Here is a 19,813-nt window from a genome sequence, read left to right as displayed (position 1 = left end):
GTTGAAGGAAAATGCTTCTTGAACAGTAAAATCTAATGCAAAGGTTATTGTCATTATTAATAGAACATCAACAGATTATATACTATTGTATTTATAATCCAGTTTTGGATAAGCCTGCTGCTAATTTTCCCACCGCATAGTCCTATATTCCATTCTATCCTTGTTCTGGGGTCTTTAATGCAATCCTGTAAAATTCCCATATGTCTCCTGTAGCCTTCCAATTAGAGTTTCTATTTCTTTAAGTGCATAACAAGTATGTATGTTAAACATTTTAATATCCTTTCTGTTTCCTTTAAAAAAATTGCATCGCGTTTTTCTCCATCTATATTTCTACTCATGTAGTTAACCACACAGTCTTGGTAACAGACATCTTTAACAGACTGATTCAGCTTATTCAGCCATAAATAAATCAATTTACCCCTGTGAATTCCCATATTTCTGCCATGAAATGGGGCCGGTTCCCCTTATATCTCCACTTAGAAACCGACCATGCTCACAGCTGATTTGTAGAGCTTTCCCCCATGATTGGACATTCAAACTCTTCAAGAGTCTCTGGATGAGAGAGGGATGTCGATTATCTGTTATAGGAAATACTATACGTGAATGTAATTGGAATATTGGGTCTCTTGCCTTTGTGTAAAAAGTCCAACATTTGGTAACCTTAGAATTGTTATTATTCTGGCATTATTATATAAATATTATATTACACTTTTTCCTCACAAAACAGCATATGAGTTGTATTATTGGAAATATTTACTCAATCTGTCTTAGTATAAAATTGGAAAACTGGGAAGTTGTAGACATATGGATACAACTATGTTCATATTGAGCCAAAAGTGTTGATCTTGCTTCTTGAAATGAAATGAAACTATTCTCTATGAGGATCCCATTCAGGATAGCTACTTGACTTTACTCATGTTTAACAAATGTTTTTATTAGTATCCGTTATTTCTAACAGACTAATTTCCCTTAATCCAAAAAAATTATTTGAAATCATGTTTCTGAATTTATATCCCAAATATGAATAATATATCCATTTATAAATTATGCACCAGAAATATCCTCTAGAGAATGAGAAAAAATGTTGGACCTTTTGTAATTCTCTGCTTAAATAAAGCTTGCATCTGTAACATTAAATTGTTTCTAAGTGAGAACAAAAATAACTGAGTGCTTTTAGAATGTTAAATTTTAGGCAAAATATTCATATCTATTCCCAAAAGTATCTCTATATTTTCAGAAGCTTTGTCTGAGGAGATGGAGACCTATTTTCAAAAACTCTGTGACCCATAGGGCTGTTAGTTCTTTCAAAGATTGTAAAGTTATACCACAAAGAAGCAGAAACATATCAAGAATGCATAGACAGCTGCCTTGCACTATTTGCCAATTACTGTGTCTGAGATTGCAGTCTGGCCTTCATGTACAGCTATGCTGTGCTTGATATTATCTTTGATAGTGTGACAGTTTTGAAAAAGTTGGCTTAATAGTCAATTAAATTTCCAACTGTGAAAACTCATTGATTTGACTAACTTATATTATACCATCCAGCTTATTCCCTGATTTATTTCAGTTTCTTATTGATTAACAATCATTAATTCCATATATTATTAAATTCCCTCTTGCCGCAAACTCAATTTTCAAATTTGGAGGAGTCTAACTAACCCACAAAACCTAGGACTCAGGATCCTATCAGTTGATATTTAATGGTAGTACATGATTATGATGTGAAAAATGTGAAAAAAAGAGAAAGTAGTAGAAACAGTCCTCTTTTAACATTTAGGTAGTTCAGTGGAGAAAAGGATATAGTAACCATTTCTTGAACATTGTAACACAGTATGTCTTTTGTGTGACTGAAACTCCATAGTGATTTGTACTTTTTAGGATTATTTTTACTAGTTGCTTCTATCTTGTGGTTTTTTGTTGCTGTTTATACAGATGAAGCAAAGCATATGCAAATATATTCAAAATATCAATTGCTGATGACCCTGAAATTATGAAAGGCAATGCTACATTTGATTTTTCAAATATTTCAGCTGCACTGACTGCTGGGGATGAATGCAGGAGAAATATTAGCTCAAAAGTTCTCCAATTACTGTCCATATTTCCTACTATTTAAAATGTAAATGGTAGATTAATTACATCCATTATAAGAGAGAAGAAGGGTGTCTGTTATCTCTTTGTGTTGTCCCTTCATAGCTGAGTGGCTGCTTACATTTTATTTTGAAAGAAGGAAGCACTTTCCACACCACAGAATATTTCTCTGATAAAGGGAAATCACATATAATAAAACATCAAGAAGCACTCCCTTTGACCATGGCTGATACCACGTAGAATATATCAACCGTAGGTGATTTCATAGACTGCATTTCATTTCACTTGTTTGTTAAAAGTTCGTCGTCTGTCAGGTAAAGTACAAATTCTCTTTATGACATTAAAGGTCTAGTCACAAGATAGTCCAACCTATCATAGTTCTTTTTCCAGGATTTTATCAGCCACTTACTCCCTTCTCTGACCCATCATTTTCTTGCTATCCACCAAAAGCCTCATTTACTCTGCACCCCATCCCCCATGCCTTTGTTGATAGTGTTCTTTTTATCTGTAGAGTCTTTTCTACCTGTCATTCCCTGTTTCTTCATGTAATGATCTTAAATCACTATTTCAAGATCAATTTAAATGCCACTACTTATCTGAAGCCTTATTTAATTTCTCAAGGCAGAATTTCTTCGGTGACCACATCTTTTCTACAGACATCCATCATGATAGTGATTTTGCATTATATACAGTTGCCCATTTTTTTTCTGGCTGATTCATTAGATTAGAGTATCCGTTAGGCCAAAGACTATGTTTTATTTTTCTTTTGTACTTATCAATATTGGTTAGCGTTCAAATAAATCCATTCTAACAACAAGACAGGAGACCCATAGGTACAATTGAATGAATATGATAGGAGTTTATTTGTCTCACAAAAACATAGTTCAGCTGGCCAGGAGGCTGTCCTCTGTAAAGTCATTAAAGGACTCAGGATTTTCCCACTGGATTTTCTGAGGGAATGGTGGCCCCATCTTCACTACTATCTGCAGAATGGAAAAAGAGGCAGTGCTGGGAAAATAGATTTAGTTTTAAAGAGATGACCAAGAAGTTGTACACAATTTGGACACAATATTTATGCTTACATCTGTTGGTTTAAATTCAATCTCAGGGCAGTACTTACTTAAATACCTAGCTGCAAAACAGTCTAGGAAATGTCTCTATCTTGGGTGGTCAGATGCCAAACACAATTTTAATGGCGGCAGGAACAGGGAAAGGGGTGCTGTATTTCACTCCTAAAAAGAAAATAAGGATAATGGATATAGGGAAATGATTAACAGTGTCTCCCATTGTACATATATAGAAAATTTGGAACAGATCAAGGGGCTAATGAACAGCATTGAATGAGGGAATCAATGAAATGTATATAGAAATTGGCACAAAAAGGAAATCATATTTTCTAGGTATTTAGAGAACTGTTAACACAGGAGCAGACTGCAGTTCTATTGCTTAGAGTTTTCAGTATTTTAGTTGAACACAATTATTATTATGATCCATTACACTGGGACTCATGTTTATCACCAAAACCTAATTGGTGCACAATAAGATCTCTCAAAACCAAAAGTGTTAGTAAAACTAATTGTATCTGGTTTTAAAATTATATAACACTTCATAGCATTGTAGGCATTTTGTGGTTGGCATTTTGAATGCCATTGTAATTAACTTCAGTGGAAACTTAGAAACTGAGAATTTCATAGACAAATTGAAGGTAAGCAACACTGCAAAAATTTAGAGCTTTCTGAACATGAACTAATAAGCAAATAATTTAGTTTCTTCTGATAATAAAGCAGTAGTGTATAATATTAATTATGCATTAATTGTACTTTTTGGTTATAATTACCTAAGCATTTATAAACCTACTGTAGTTTATAATAGAAATAGCAAGATTTTTATCATCGTTTGATAATCCTTTAAAATATTTCACTTTTCTGTTTTAATAGGACTGAATGGGTAAATATGGTTAATTAATAACATTTATTCCTGAAATGATTTTTTAATTAAATAAGAATCAAAACACAAATTTACCTATGATTTAGAATACCTGTAAACACTAGATGGAGCTCTATTACTAATGCCAATACTAATACTAATGTATAACATATGTGCGTGTGTGCATGGGTGTGTGTGCACACACACACATAGGAAGGAAGCTACCTTACAATTTTTTTTTTTTTTTTTTTTTTTTTTTTTTACGGAGTCTTGCTCTGTCCCCCAGGCTGGAATGCAGTGGTTCAATCTTGGCTCACTGCAACCTTGGTCTCCCAGGTTCAAGTGATTCTCCGGCCTCAGCCTCCTGAGTAGCTGGGGCTACAGGCATATGCCACCACAGCTGGCTAATATTTTTTGTATTTTTGGTAAAGACTGGATATCATCATGTTGGCCAGGATGGCCTCGATCTCCTGACCTCGTGATCCACTTGCCTCGGCCTCCCAAAGTGCTGGGATTACAGGTATGAGCCACCGCGCTCAGACTCTACAGATACTTTTAAAGTCAAAATGCAAATATAGAATCTTGGTATTAAGCAGCATTGTCATCTAAGCACCATTTCTTGTTATGATTACATTAACAACTATCTAAAGCTATTTTTTCTAACCACTCCCACCTGCTTCAACCTCATGATTGCTTATGTGTCACAACACAAGAATATACAAGTAAGAAAAATTAACTTTTCTTCAAATCCCTGATTTTGTTGTTCAAATGACCTGTGTACTTTTATGACAGAGCAGGGGAATTTAAGATGACCTAAAACACCATGGTACATTTGACCCTTGAACAACACAGGTCTGGACTACATGCATCCACTTATGAGTGGATATTTTTTTTTCAGTAAATATATTGGAAACTTGTTTTGGAGATTTGTAACAACTTGAAAAAAATTACAGATGAATTGTGTAGCCTAGAAATACTGAAAAAAATAGTTATGTCATGAATGCATAAAACATGTGTAGATACTAGTCTGTAATATTATTTACCATCATTAAATATACATAAATCTATTATAGTTAAAATTTATAAAAACTTATGCACACAAACACTTACAGACCATACATGGTGCTATTTCAGTCCAAATAAATATAAAGATGCACTGTTAAATCATAACTGCATAAAATTAGCTTTAATACATGCTATACTATTGTACTAACTTTGTAGCCACCTTCTGTTGCTATTGTGGTGAGTTCAAGTGTTGAATCTGGTTAAAACATTTTGTGAAGGTAATTCTCTTCATGTTTATAGTTCCTCTCTTAAGTAAAATGCGCATCACAGTAAAAGTGATCCCTCAGGGTTCTCACATATTTTTTGTAGTGTTTAGTGCAATATGGTAAACCGCCAACAACAGGATGAGACCCATATGAAATGCCAGTCATGATGCTGGATGTATCCCCAAGAAACAGAGATAAATCATGACATTACAAGAAAAAACTGAATTCCTTGACATGTACCATAAAGTGAGGTCTGAAGCTGAGGTTTTTCACTGTTTCAGGTTAAAACATACCAAGCCTAAATCAAAAAAGACCCTGCATTGCCAAGACAATCCTAAGCCAAAAGAACAAAGCTGGAGGCATCATGTTACCTGACTTCAAACTATACTACAAGGCTACAGTAACCAACACAGTATGGTACTGGTACCAAAACAGAGATATAGACCAATGGAACAGAACAGAGCCCTCAGAAATAATATCACACATCTACAGCCATCTGATCTTTGACAAACCTGAGAAAAACAAGAAATGGGGAAAGGATTCCCTATTTAATAAATAGTGCTTGGAAAATTGGCTAGCCATAAGTAGAAAGCTGAAACTGGATCCTTTCCTTACTCCTTATATGAAAATTAATTCAAGATGGATTAGAGACTTAAATGTTAGACCTAAAACCATAAAATCTCTAGAATAAAACCTAGGTAATATCATTCAGGACATAGGCATGGGCAAGGATTTCATGTCTAAAACACCAAAAGCAACAGCAACAAAATCCAAAATTGACAAATGGGATCTAATTAAACTAAAGAGCTTCTGCACAGCAAAAGAAACTACCATTAGAGTAAACAGGCAACCTACAAAATGGGAGAAAATTTTTGCAATCTACTCATCTTTATAGGTTCTGCATAGGACTAATATGCAGAACCTATAAAGAACTCAATCAAATTTACAAGAAGAAAACAAACAACCCCATCAAAGAGTGAGCAAAGGATATGAACAGACACTTCTCAAAAGAAGACATTCATACAGCCAACAGACACATGAAAAAATGCTCATCATCACTTGCTATCAGAGAAATGCAAATCAAAACTACAATGAGATAACATCTCATACCAGTTAGGATAGCAATCATTAAAAAATTAGGAAACAACAGGTGCTGGAGAGGATGTGGAGAAATAGGAACACTTCTACACTGTTGGTGGGACTGTAAATTAGTTCAGTCATTGTGGAAAACAGTGTGGCGTTTCCTCGAGGATCTAGAACTAGAAATACCATTTGACCCAGCCATCCCATTACTGGGGATATACCCAAAGGATTATAAATCATGCTACTATAAAGACACATGCACACGTATGTTTATTGCAGCACTATTAACAATAGCAAAGACTTGGAATCAACCCAAATGTCCATCAGTGACAGACTGGATTAAGAAAATGTGGCACATACATACCATGGAATGCTATGCAGCCATAAAAAAGGATGAGTTCGTATCCTTTGTAGGGACATGGATGCAGCTGGAGACCATCATTCTCAGCAAACTATTGCAAGAACAGAAAACCAAATACTGCATGTTCTTACTCATAGGTGGGAATTGAACAATGAGATCACTTGGACACAGGAAGGGGTGCATCACACACTGGGTTCTATTGTGGGGAGGGGGTAGGGAGAGCCGATAGCATTAGGAGATATACCTAATGTAAAGACGAGTTAATGGGTGCAGCACACCCACATGGCACATGTATACATATGTAACAAACCTGCACTTTTTGCACATGTACCCTAGAACTTAAAGTATAATAAAAAAAGAAAAAAAAAAAGAAAATTTGTGAAACCATCATCGTAGCTTCTGCCAGCAGGCATGATAACCTTGCACTTTTTGCCAAATGCCTTTCATCTCATAGTGGAAAATACAGCTTTCACATGAGGGCAAAATTGCTATAAGAAAGGCATACCTAACAATGCTAATATATTTGAAAAAAAGCAAAGTCATTATATGACAACTGAAAGCAAAACAACCATGAAATATCTAATGCTAGAGAATTTAATGGCAGTAAAGGATGGTTTGATAATTTTAGAAAGAGGTTAGGTTAAAAAAATTTAAGAATACAGAAGAGGCTTCTGCAGGCTAAAAGTATGAAAACAATTTCTCACATACCATAAAGAAAATCATCAAGGAGAAAGGATATCTGTGTAAAAAGTTTTTTAACCAAGACAAATGTGCACTATTCTGGAAAAATATGTTATGAATGATATTTATTAGTAAGAAATTGAAGCAAGCACCAGAATTTTAGGCAGGAAGAGATAGGCTAACTCTACTATTTTTTGCAAATGAAATTGGGTTTATAATCAGGATTGGTCTTATCTATAAAGCTGTAAAACTTGGAGCTTTGAAGGGAAAAGACAAACACCAGCTGCCAGTTTTTCAGTTGTGCAAAAGGATATCGGGACAATGAAAATTATTTTTCTGGGTTGATTCAAATGATGCTTTGTCCCTGAAGTCAAGAAGAAGCTTACTAGTAAGGAACTGGCTTTTAAAGTCCTTTTGGTATTGGACAATGACCCTGTAACCCAGAATCTCATGAGTTCAAAATGGTCTACTTGCTCCAAAACACTATGTCTCTAATTTGTTCAGCATCTTGAGACCTGATCATAAAGACCTTTAAGGCTTATTGCACACAACCTTAATTGAAAGAATTGTCAATGTTATGGAAGAGAACCCCAAAAGAGAGAGTACCATGAAAGTCTGGCGGAATTACACCATGGATGTCATTGATGTTACAAAAAATGCTGTGAAAGGCATTAAACTCCAAATAATAAATTCCTGCTGGAGAAAATTGTGTCCAGAAGTGGTACGTGACTTCATAAGATTTATGACAAATCCAATAAGGAAAATCATGAAAGAGATTGTGGATATGGCAAAAAGGGGGGCAAGTGAAGCATTTTGAGATATGGATCTTGAAAAAATTCAAGACCTAACAGACACCACAGCAGAGCAATTAACAAAAGTTGATTTGATGGAGATGAGTCCTTCCGAACCAGTGTCAGATGATGAAGAAAGAGCTGTAGAAGAAGTAGTGCTGGAAAACAGATTGATATTAGATAATTTGCCAGAAGGATTCTGATAATTCAAAATTACTCTTGATTTTTTTTATTATAATGTGGACCCTTTTATGATGTGGGCACTGAAACTAAAGCAAATGATGGAATTAAGGATTGGTATTTTAAATAAATTTAAAAGAAGATAATTAGACATATTTTAAAGGAAAATTACACCAAGTTTCTCTGCCTCTCCTTTCACTCCCTCCATCTTTTCTGCCTCTGTCACCCCTGAGGCAGCAAGAACAATACCTCCACTTCCTCCTCCTCTTCTGTTTACTCATGCTAAGATGATGAGGATGTATATATATATATATATATATATATTCCCTCACTTATGATTTTCTTAATAATATTTTCTTTTCTCTAGCTTACTTTATTGTACGAATACAGGGTATAATACATATTAAGTAGTCTTTAATCATTCATACATGGTATCCGTAAGGTTTCTGGTTAATAGTAGGCTATTAGTAGCTACGGTTTTTGAAAGTTAAAAGTTAGAAGTGGATTTTTTTTTTACTGCAAATGGGGTTGGCACTCTTAACTCTTGCATTGCTCAGGAATCAACTGTGCATACAAAGTAAATATTTTGATTTATATACAAAGATGTCAACTAAATAGGCAAAATACTTATATATTTTGTCACCCAAGATACAGTTTAAAACTAACCAGTGAACTCCAATATTAAACAACAAAAAATTCCAGAATGAAAAGTTAATGCCCCGAGTCCCTCCACCCTTACCCCATGGTATAGTAATTAACATTAAAATTTTTTAGCATAACATAAAAAATTATTTGAATGATCCTGAACAAAATGTATTTTCTCTGACGTTTTCCTTTGTTATTTCTTCTAGGTATGCCTCATCTACCTTATCAAGTCGAAGAACTGTGGGACAATTTTGGTTGTGGATTGTACTGTGTATTGACTATCCAAATAAATAAGACGTTTCCTTGGGTTGTCATCCTATATCCAATTTTCTCTTTCTGTGTTTGTGTTTATCAGGGTTCTCCAGAGAGACAGAACCAACATAAAGGATAAATTAAATAGACAGATAGCTAGCTAGCTATCTAGATAGCTAGATAGATAGATGACATGAGACTTATTAGGTGAATTGGCTCACATAGTTATGGAGGTTGAGAAGTCCCATGATAGGCTGTCAGCAAGCAGAAGAACCTGGAACCCAGCAGCATGGCTGATCAAGTCTGAAGGTTTCAGGATCAGCTAAACCGAATTTGCCTTTCTCCTGAGTTTTTATTCTCTCCATGCCTTCCCATATTAAAGAGTAGAACTTGCGCATTCAGTCCACCAACTCACACACCAATCTTCTGCTGAAGCACCCTCACGAACACATCCATAAATAAAGCTTTACCAACTCTCTAGGTATCACTTAATTTAGTCAAATTCAGATAAGAATAAACTTCATGAGGAGTAGTTCTAAAAAAATGATTGTTACTTAAAGTATAAAAGAAATAAAGGAAAATATGAGAAATGCATATTTGACAGATTTTGGGTGTGTATGCGATTTTTAACAAAGTTTTATAACAACATAACATGATATTTTTCAATTCTTGTTTGACAATATGATTATAAAGAAAATTGTTCTTAAAAATGAGTGTTAATAGTTCTGGTAAACAAAGCAACAACAAGAACAAACTATAAGATCAAGGAAAGGATGAAAATCATTATTATAGTATATTTAGAAAAATGTAAAAATAAATTCATTCTATAAAATCATAGAAAATACAGAACATCAATAGCTTTATTATTAAGAAAAAAACAAAAAATAGTAACTCATCCTTCAAATTCAAAAAAGTCAGAAAAAGATGTTCTACACTGCTACCCTTTAGGAAAATGCAAATTAAAACCACAGTAAGATACTGCTGTACACCTACAAGAATGGCTAAAATGAAAAACACTGATGACACCAAATGCTGGGCAAGGAAGCAGAAAAACTGGATTTCTCATACGTTGCTGATGTGAGTGTAAAATGGTACAACCACTGTGAAAAACAGTTCAGCAGTTTCTTTAGAACTAAACGTAAAATTGTATAGAACCCAGCAATTGCACTCCTGGACATTTACCTAGAGGTATGCAAACTTATTTTCACATGAAAACCTGTGCACGAATGTTTATATAGCTGTGTTTTAATCATGATAGCCAAAAACTGTCAACAACCTAGATGTCCTTCACCAAGTGAGTGTCTAAACAAATCATGGTACACCCATATCAAGAAATACTACTTGGTGATTAAAAAAAGAATAAACTTATAAACACAGCAACCTGAATGAATCTCCAGGATAGTATCTTGAGAGAAAAAAAAAAAGCCAATCTCCAAAAGTTATATACTGTATGGTTCCATTTATGTAATATTCTTGAATTGACAAAATAACAGAAATGGAAGATTAGTGGTTGTCACTAATTACGGTTACGAAGGTTACGAAGTTGTGGGGCAATAGAGGCAGCTATATAAGAACACAGTGAAGCTTCCTTGTGGGGAGGAAATGTACCTTGACTGTATCAATGTCAATATCCTGGTTGTGATATTGTCCTACAAATTTGAAAGATGTTACCACTAGAAGAAAACTGGGTAAAGGGCATGCAATATCTCTCTGTATTATTTATTACAACTGCATGTGAACCAACAGTTATCTAAATATTTAAAAATTCAATTAAAATGAAGAAAAATCAAAACCCGACTGATCTAAGGAAAGCAACATTCATCAAATATGAGGGTAGTGATAGATTTGAAAACATAAAAATAAAACAAAGAATCCAGGTTCTGTTTTATACACACACACACACACACACACACACACACACACACACACAGAGAGAGAGAGAGAGAGAGAGAGAGAGAGAGAGAGAGATAACAAAGCCCTATGCATCAAATTGAAAAGAAAAAATATAGAATAAAAATAAAGTAAAAAATAGTGGCTGTAATTGCTCAGTCTGAGTTGGTGCGAAAAGTCAGTTGTTAACTCTGGGCTCCCACCCTCTCCCATCAGGAGAGGCTGCTTTCAAAATTAACCTACTTTTGCATCAGTGGCTGCTATATCACAGATCCTAGAAGATTGCCTGATTCATGATACATTTATATGTTAATGGGCCTACAAACTAATCTACTGAATGTTTATTATTTGGTTGGAAGGTACTAAGATACACACTTTACTTACACACTTTCATATAATTTTCTCAACAACTACATTAATCTGTTGATGTTATTAACATCAACCTCACTTTCCTATTAAAAGAAACTGAGAGTGGAAAAGATTAACGAATGTCATGAATGCCCAAGGTCAAAAGACTAGTATGTGATTTGTAGCTAAGATAATCTGACTGCTAAATCTACCTCCTCTAGAATATCTTATTTATATGGAATACCTTCACACAACTTTCAACTTAGATGGGCATGTAAGAGACAGAAAGAGGGAGAACATCTGCTTTTATATATTTGTAGAGATTTAGGAAAGCTTTTGGTATAAATTTAATAATATGTCAATTTTACTATAATTAATTCTCTTTTTAATATTATATTCATGTCAGTCATATCCTCCTGTATGCAAAAATCACTATTATTAATTTGTGGAGATATTTCAAGAGCATTGAAGGTAGAGAGCGGTATGAGGTATTGTTGTTATTCTAATATTTATTATTTAGAATGTTCTCATATTTTGAAGATAAGTTCCAGTCATTAATTATTCCCTGTCATGTTGCCTTGGTTACAATTACTCATAGTAACTGAAGCTGTTGGATGTTGCAAGCTGCAAATGAAGAGTATTGGGTCAGATTACCACTGAGTTACATAAAATGAAAATCTAGTCATCTTCCTGTTTAAAGCTTTCTAAATTCTCCTAAAATATCTTATTAGAAACATATTGCATAAGTAAAATATATATTTGAGTAATTTCCTTATTAAAAATTTCAGTTCAAAATGGTGCCATGTATTCTATGCTAGAGTATCTTGCCTTTTATAAATTCAGCCTCTTATTTAAATACTTTACACAGTACATGTGTTTAAAATGAGTTTCAATTAGTGTATAATTGCTTAGTAAGTAAGTATTCAGAAAACAGAGTATAAGAAGCAAATATACCACATCATTCCACCATACATAACCTGGATATGCAATGCTAGCAAATTATACCTAGCTTGGAGAATAAGTTTTGTTTTGTATTTTCTCCCTCAAGGATGTGGGCTACAAACCATTTTAAAATCCCTAATGTCTATTGAAAAATTATGCATGTATGCCCAGAGGAAATGTAATTAAAGAAAAAAAAAACTATGAAAACACTGTTCATTTTTATATATGTTGAGAAACTTTAACTTTTGTTATTTTTTTTCCTCTGAAGTCCTCTTATCCAAAGAAATGCAAAACAGTTGGTTTACACGTGTTAGTTAGATCTGTCTCCAATCACCAGCATTATAAGGAGCATTATAAAACAATGTTCTATCCCCATTGTTTTCATGAAATTATTTTTACTCTATAGCTAGAATACTTTTCTGTGTTTGTGCCACTGCTCACCTCTCATTTAGTAATGATAGTACCACATAATTTACCTCATAAATTTGTTATAAAAATGAAATAATCGTGAAAACTATTTTACACAAAATTTTAATTGTTTCTCGGTAGGAATTCATAGTACACATACACTATAAGAATATAATCTGAAAACATGCTTCAGAAAATTTTAGATATCAGGATAGAAAGATTTAATATCATAAGAGCTCAATCAAGGCTGCTGGATAAAAATTGTGGAAAAGATATTTGAATTGAAAATCCTATTATGTGGATACCCAATTGTACAGCCATATGGAAATGGAGGGGCATCATTTCCACATCTTATTTTAGAGGTGAGCCTCTGGGTACTTGAACAGAGAACTGACTTGTAGCAGAATGCTGACCAGGCTTTGTTTTGTTCTGAGTCTGATCAGTGGTTTGTGAAAAGATTATTGTCCAAAGTCCATCCAACATGTTTCTTGTGAACCCTAACCAAAAACATACATTCACTGATAAAAAAGTCCACTTATTCAAAGTCAAGAGTCATGGTAAAATTATCAAAAAATGCCAGCAAATGGACTATGGAAGATTATGGTACAATATGTGCATCCTTAGATTTGAGGGCAAGGAAGGGAGTTGTTGACTGTCTTTACCTCATGTAGAAGCTCTGACAATGGAAACTAGTTTTGAAATTTTGCTAAAGGTAGTAAGATTTCAGCACTTTGCATCTGGGTATGCCATTAGAGTTGCTATCTCAATCATGCACACTACATGCTGTAGTATTCTGTCTTAGTCTGTTTTCTGTTACTATAAAAGAATACCACAGACTGGATAACTTATAAGTAAATTTACTTGGCTCATGATTTGGGAGACCGGGAAGTCCAAGAACATGGCACCAGCATCTGGTGAAAGTCTTCTTACTGCATCTTAACATGGCAAAAGGATATCACATGGTAAGAGGAAAAAGTGTGTTTGTCACCTCAGGTCTCTTCTTCTTTTTATAAAGCCCCAAGTCGCATTATGAGTGCCCCATCCCAATGACCTTATCTAATTCTAATTACCTCTCAAAGGCTGAAATTCCAATCAACATATTAATGTAGGGATTAAGTTTCCAGCACATAAAATTTGGGAGTCACATTCAAACCATAACATTCCACTCTTGACCTCCCCAAATTAATCTCCTTCTCGTGTGCAAAATACATTAATCCATCCCAACAGCCCCAGTCTTAACTCAATCCAGCAGCAGCTCAAAGTCCAAAGTCCAGAGTTTCATCTAAATCAGTTATGGGTGTGCTTAAGGCATGATTAATCCTGAGGAAAATTTTCTTCAGCTATCAACCTGTGAAATCAAAACAAGTTACATACTTTACAAAATACAATGATGCGGCAGGCATAGAATAGACATTTCCATTTCAAAAGAGGGAAGGAGGCTAGAAGAAAGGGGTAACTGATCCCAGGTAAGATCAAAACGAAACAGGGAGCACACATTAAGTTGAAAAACTAAAGAATAATCTTCGCTCTATGTGCCACCTCTCAGATACACGGAGGTGAAAGTTGTGTTCCCAAGTCCTTGGGCAGCCTGACACATGGCTTTACTCAGCTCAACCCACACTTCAGTTCTCCCAGTCTGGCACTGCACACTGGTAGCTCTGCAGTTCTGAGGTCCCAATAGTGGTCCACTAGGCATGGCCTGGTGGGCCTAGTGGTAGCTCTGACCCCACTTTTATTTTTTGTTTACATTTTTTATTTCAATAGCTTTGGGGGTACAAGTGGATTTTTTGACATGGATAAACTACACAGTGTTGAATTTTGAGGTTTTACTGCACCTGTCACCCAAGTAATGTACATTATACCTAATGTGTAATTTTTTATCCCTAACCTCCCTGCCACTCTCCTTCTTCTGAGTCTTTAATGTCCATTATATCACTCTGTATGCCTTTGCATATTCATAACTTAGCTCCCACTTATAAGACATCATTTCATTCCTTTTAATGGGTGAATAGTAGTCCATGGTGGGTGTGTATATATATTTATATATACACACACATACACATATATACACATACACACACACACACACACATATATATAGAGAGTACATTTTTAAATCAACTTTAGTTGATGGCCACATATGTTGGTTCCACATTGTTGTAGTTGTGAATTGTGCTGCTATAAACATATGTGTACCAGTGTCTTACTCATATAACAACTTTTATTTTGGGTAGACACCCAGTAGTGGGATTGCTAGATTGAATGGTAGATTTACTTTTAGTTCTTTAAGGAATCTCCATAATGTTTTCCATAGAGGTAGTACTAACTCATATTCATACAAGAAGTGAAAAAGTGTTCCTTTTCCTCCATATCCACACCCATGTCTATTGTTTGCCAGTTTTTTAATAATGGCCATTCTTGCAGAAGTAAGGTGATCTCATTGTGGTTTTAATTTGCATTTCACTGATGATTAGTGATGTTGAGCATTTTTTCATATGTGTCTTGGTCATTTTATTGTACATCTTTTTTCGAGAAATGTTTATTTTTGTCATTTGCTCACTTTTTGATGGGATTATTTGTTTTTGTCCTACTGATTTGTTTGAATTCCTTGTATTTTCTGGATAGTAGTTCTTTGTTGGCTTTGTAATTTGGAAAAATATTTTCTCCCATTCTGTGGGTTGTCTATTTACTCTGCTGCTTTTATTTCTTTTGCTGTGCAGAAGCTTTTTAGTTTAATTAGGTCCCATTTATTTATTTTTGTTTTTGTTGCATTTGCTTTTGGTGACTATTGGGGGAACCTGCCCCTGATAGTTAACGTGGGTTCTTTCCTATTTCATTAAGCATCGGCTGGTCTGAGAAACAAAGGGAAAGAATAAAAAAGAGAGAAATTTTAAAGCTGGGTGTCTGGGGGAGACATCATATGTCGGCAGGTTCCGTGATGCCCCTGAGCCGTAAAACCAGAAAATTTTTATTAGCGATTTTCAAAAGCAGGAGGGAGTGTATGAATAGGGTGTGGGTCACAGAGATCACATGCTTCACAAGGTAATAAAATATCACAAAGCAAATGGAGGCAGGGCGAGATCACGGGACCACAGGACGGGGTGAAATTAAAATTGCTAGTGAAGTTTCGGGCATGCATTGTCATTGATAAAATCTTATCAGGAGACAGGGTTTGAGAACAGACAACCAGTCTGACCAAAATTTATTAGGCAGGAATTTCCTCATCCTAATAAGCCTGGGAGCGCTGCAGGAGACCGGGGCTTATTTCATCCATTTGTCTTCAACTGTAAAAGACAGTCATCCCCAAAGCGGCCATTTTAGAGGCCTATCCTCAGGGGTGCATTCTCTTTCTCAGGGATGTTCCTTGCTGAGAAAAAGAATTCAGTGATATTTCTCCTATTTGCTTTTAAAAGAAGATAAATATGACTCTGTTCCACCCGGCTCACCAATAGTCAGAGTTTAAGGTATCTCCCTTGTTCCCTGAACATTGCTGTTATCCTGTTCTTTTTACAAGGTGCCCAGATTTCATATTGTTCAAACACACATGCTCTACAAACAATTTGTGGATTCCCAAGAGCATAGTGCCAGCAATTGGTGATGACCTCCTCACCACATCATAACATAGCAGGGGGCGTCGCATGGTGAGAGGGCAAGAACATGCCTGTCAGCTCAGATCTCTCTTTCTCTTCTGATGAAGCCCCACTCTAATGATCTTATTGAATCCTATTTACCCCCTGAAGATCCTACCTCCAATCAGCATATGAATTTGGGGATTAAGTGTCCAGCACATGAAATTTGGGGGGCATATTCAAATCATAGCACAGTTCTTTGTGCTTATCTGCACTCAATTCTAAGCTAAAGGATTTTCTGGAATCAGGACCAAAATAGTCTCAACCACCTATTATTGTAATGTAATCAGAGATTGTACCACAAGTTTTTCTGATTCCACCCATTCTTCTTCCTATTTTCCAAACCATCTCCTTTTCATTTCACAAAAGACCCTTACCAACTGGTCTGGGAAACTCAGCCCCCATTGGATCCAAATATTCAGTAGGAAAGGATATAATGACTTTGGGGTTAGTTTTGAAGTGTTTCTTTCCAAGACTTAAATAAGTTTTAGACTCTCAAGGAAATGGCTACTCCCTTGCTCATCTCTCCATGTGGTGGTGGGAAGAAACAGTTTTTGTTACATGTGTTTTGTATTCTGTACTGTATCATCTATATTTTTTTTTTTTTTTTTTTTTTTTTTTTTTTTTTTTTTTGACAGAGTTTCACTCTTGTTGCCTGTGCTGGAGTGCAATGACTTGATCTTGGCTCACTGCAACCTCCTCCTGGGTTCAAGTGAGTCTACTGCCTCAACACCCTGAGTAGCTGGGATTACAGGCATGTGCCACTATGCCCCAATTTTTTGTATTTTCAGTAAAGACGGCTTTGACTATCTTGGTCAGGCTGGTCTTGAACTCCTGATCTCAGGTGATCTGCCTGCCTCAGCCTCCCAAAGTTCTGACATTACAGGCATGAACCCCTGTGCCCAGCCATCATCTATTTTTTATAACATTTCTACAAGAGAGATATTTCCTATTGCTTATGTTGCATGAGTAAAACGAAACTCAGAGAAATTTAATTATTTGCCTCAAATTGCACAAACAAGACTTGACTATAGATGTTATAATGGCAAATCAACGAGAATTTCTATGGCATACATGTATTTTTTTATTCTAAAAATGATAACTGAAAATAACGAAAGCAAAAACTACCTATAAGATAACAATAAAATTTTTATTCCAAATTATATTTAAACTATGTTTAACACTCTCACTGAACACTGTAGATTTGATGAAGTGCTTTACAATATTGTACTATCAGTTTTTTATATTATTCTCCCTGAGTGAAACCTTTGTTTCACATCATTGTCCCCCTTTAAACAGTATATGTGACTTAGCAAGACCTTTTTTTAAAAAATCTTTATTCCTAAAATGTATTAAAAAAAAGTTTATCTCCTTCCTTTCTCATCCTAAGAACATTTAAAATAAATTAATTTTCTTTAATTTGCTTCAAAGAACAAAGTTTTTTGAGACAGAGTCTCGCTCTGTCGCCCAGGCTGGAGCGCAGTGGCGCTATCTCAGCTCACTGCAAGCTCCGCCTCCCGGGTTCCCGCCATTCTCTCGCCTCAGCCTCCGAATAGCTGGCACCACAGGCGCCCGCCACCACGCCCAGCTAGTTTTTTGTATTTTTTAGTAGAGACGGGGTTTCACCGTGTTAGCCAGGATGATCTCGATCTCCTGACCTCGTGATCCACCCGCCTCGGCCTCCCAAAGTGCTGGGATTACAGGCTTGAGCCGCTGCGCCCGGCCAGAACAAAGGGTCTTTATGATAAGATCAGATTAACTTTCATTGAATCTCTATTTCTAACCAGGTATCCAGAGATTTAAAGGAAATAGAGATAAAACAAAGAAGTCCTAAAATTTCTGTCTAGTAGGGGGAATGTTCTCTATAGTAATAGATTTTTTCATATTATTGTAAATAGAATTGGAGAAAAAAAGTGTAAATATAGAGCATTTCATTTGAGTATTAATAGATGTCAAAAGAAAATGGTAACTGACTTCCCTTTATAGTGCCACTCCAAAAGCTGTCACTTGAGTAAATTTCAGGAAAAAAGAAAGAAAAAAGGAAGAAAACTTTGTCATCCAAGAAACAAGCATGTTCACCCTAAACTAACTTGATCTTTCTTATTAACCAAATAATTTTAGAAATGTTATAAAGAAGAAAGAGGCAGGACTTCTGGCTATGGACAAATGAGGAGATTGGCAAATTTTCCCTTCCAAAAAGCAATGATAAAATGGAATAAAGTTAATGAAAACATCTATTTTTATGCTCTTTTAATTGATCAAAGGTGATTTTTGAGAAGCTCTTCTGCTTTAGAACTGCTTCACTTTGGGTAGTGACAGTGCGAATTTGTAGTGCTCATGCCTGTGGCTACTCCTCACAGTTCTATTTGGAGCGATAAAGAATTCTCCTAGGCAATGACATTATTGATGAAATAGACAATCTTTGTGGTTTAGAAGCAGGGAGGAATAGTTATTCTACTTGCTTGAGGTTGTGGTCATTGTTGAGGCATAGATATGCTTGTTTAAGGCATGCAGGGTAGAAACTATAGAGGGCCCAAGCTCTCCATGTACTCTTATTCAACTCTGTGTGCAGTCATGAAGGATACTTGAAAAGAACCAATGGAAAGTAAAAGAGATATCAGATTGTAAAAAAATACCCTGAAGTTTGAATGTATATCTCTAAATACAAATAGATGTACGAAAAGCTTTACTGGCTCAAGACTCTTGAGAACAATTTCTCTCAAATCATTAGCTTGCCACCTAATTATACAGAAACAGAAGTGACTGCTAGAACATTCGGCTTACATTTAAGCACGAATTATAAACAGAACGAAACATGGATAGACAAACGAAAACTTAACATGGACATTAGGGAGTACAAACGATGGAGGCGACAGATCTCATAGATTTAGCTCAGGTAAATCTAAACCCTAAAAGAAACAAACAGAAAATACAACAAACAAACAAACAATCCTAGCAAATTTCTAAAAAGGTAAAACAAAACATCAATTTATAAGGAGAAAAATAGAATTCAGAGTTGCTATGATATGCTGTCTATAAAAAATTGAGACATTCAAAGATATAGGACAGTTAAGGAGGGAGAAACAGTCAGTAGATATCAGTTTTATCAAATAAAGACTTCAGAAAAGCTATGAAAAGTAAGTTTAAAAATAGAAGAAAATCATGTCTAAAAAGTTAATAGTGTAATTACAGTGAATCAACAAACATAAAACAAAATAAGGACAGATAAATTATTTGAAGAGGACCAAATGGAAATCATGGAGTTTAGAAAAATGCAATTGAAATTTAAAAAATTCAGATGAGCTCAGCAGCAGATTT

At 35.2% G+C, this 19,813-nt stretch overlaps 2 long non-coding RNA genes across 2 annotated transcripts in view; one reads left to right on the top strand and one right to left on the bottom strand.

Annotated features, from left to right (window-relative positions):
- LOC105498379 (uncharacterized) overlaps positions 1–9,326 on the top strand; it is a 203,428-nt gene extending 194,102 nt beyond the window's left edge. Inside the window, exon 4 of the long non-coding RNA XR_011619854.1 lies at positions 9,233–9,326. This is a non-coding gene — a long non-coding RNA (uncharacterized lncRNA). The remainder of the gene's footprint in view (positions 1–9,232) is intronic.
- The window catches only part of LOC139361906 (uncharacterized), a 70,375-nt gene that overhangs the window by 50,179 nt on the left and 383 nt on the right, over positions 1–19,813 (bottom strand). The window contains exon 2 of the long non-coding RNA XR_011619857.1: positions 3,209–3,320. This is a non-coding gene — a long non-coding RNA (uncharacterized lncRNA). The remainder of the gene's footprint in view (positions 1–3,208; positions 3,321–19,813) is intronic.

The sequence above is a fragment of the Macaca nemestrina genome, chromosome 1, assembly GCF_043159975.1.
Source record: "Macaca nemestrina isolate mMacNem1 chromosome 1, mMacNem.hap1, whole genome shotgun sequence".
Taxonomy (NCBI): domain Eukaryota; kingdom Metazoa; phylum Chordata; class Mammalia; order Primates; family Cercopithecidae; genus Macaca; species Macaca nemestrina.
This window is presented reverse-complemented; position numbering and strand designations above follow the sequence as displayed.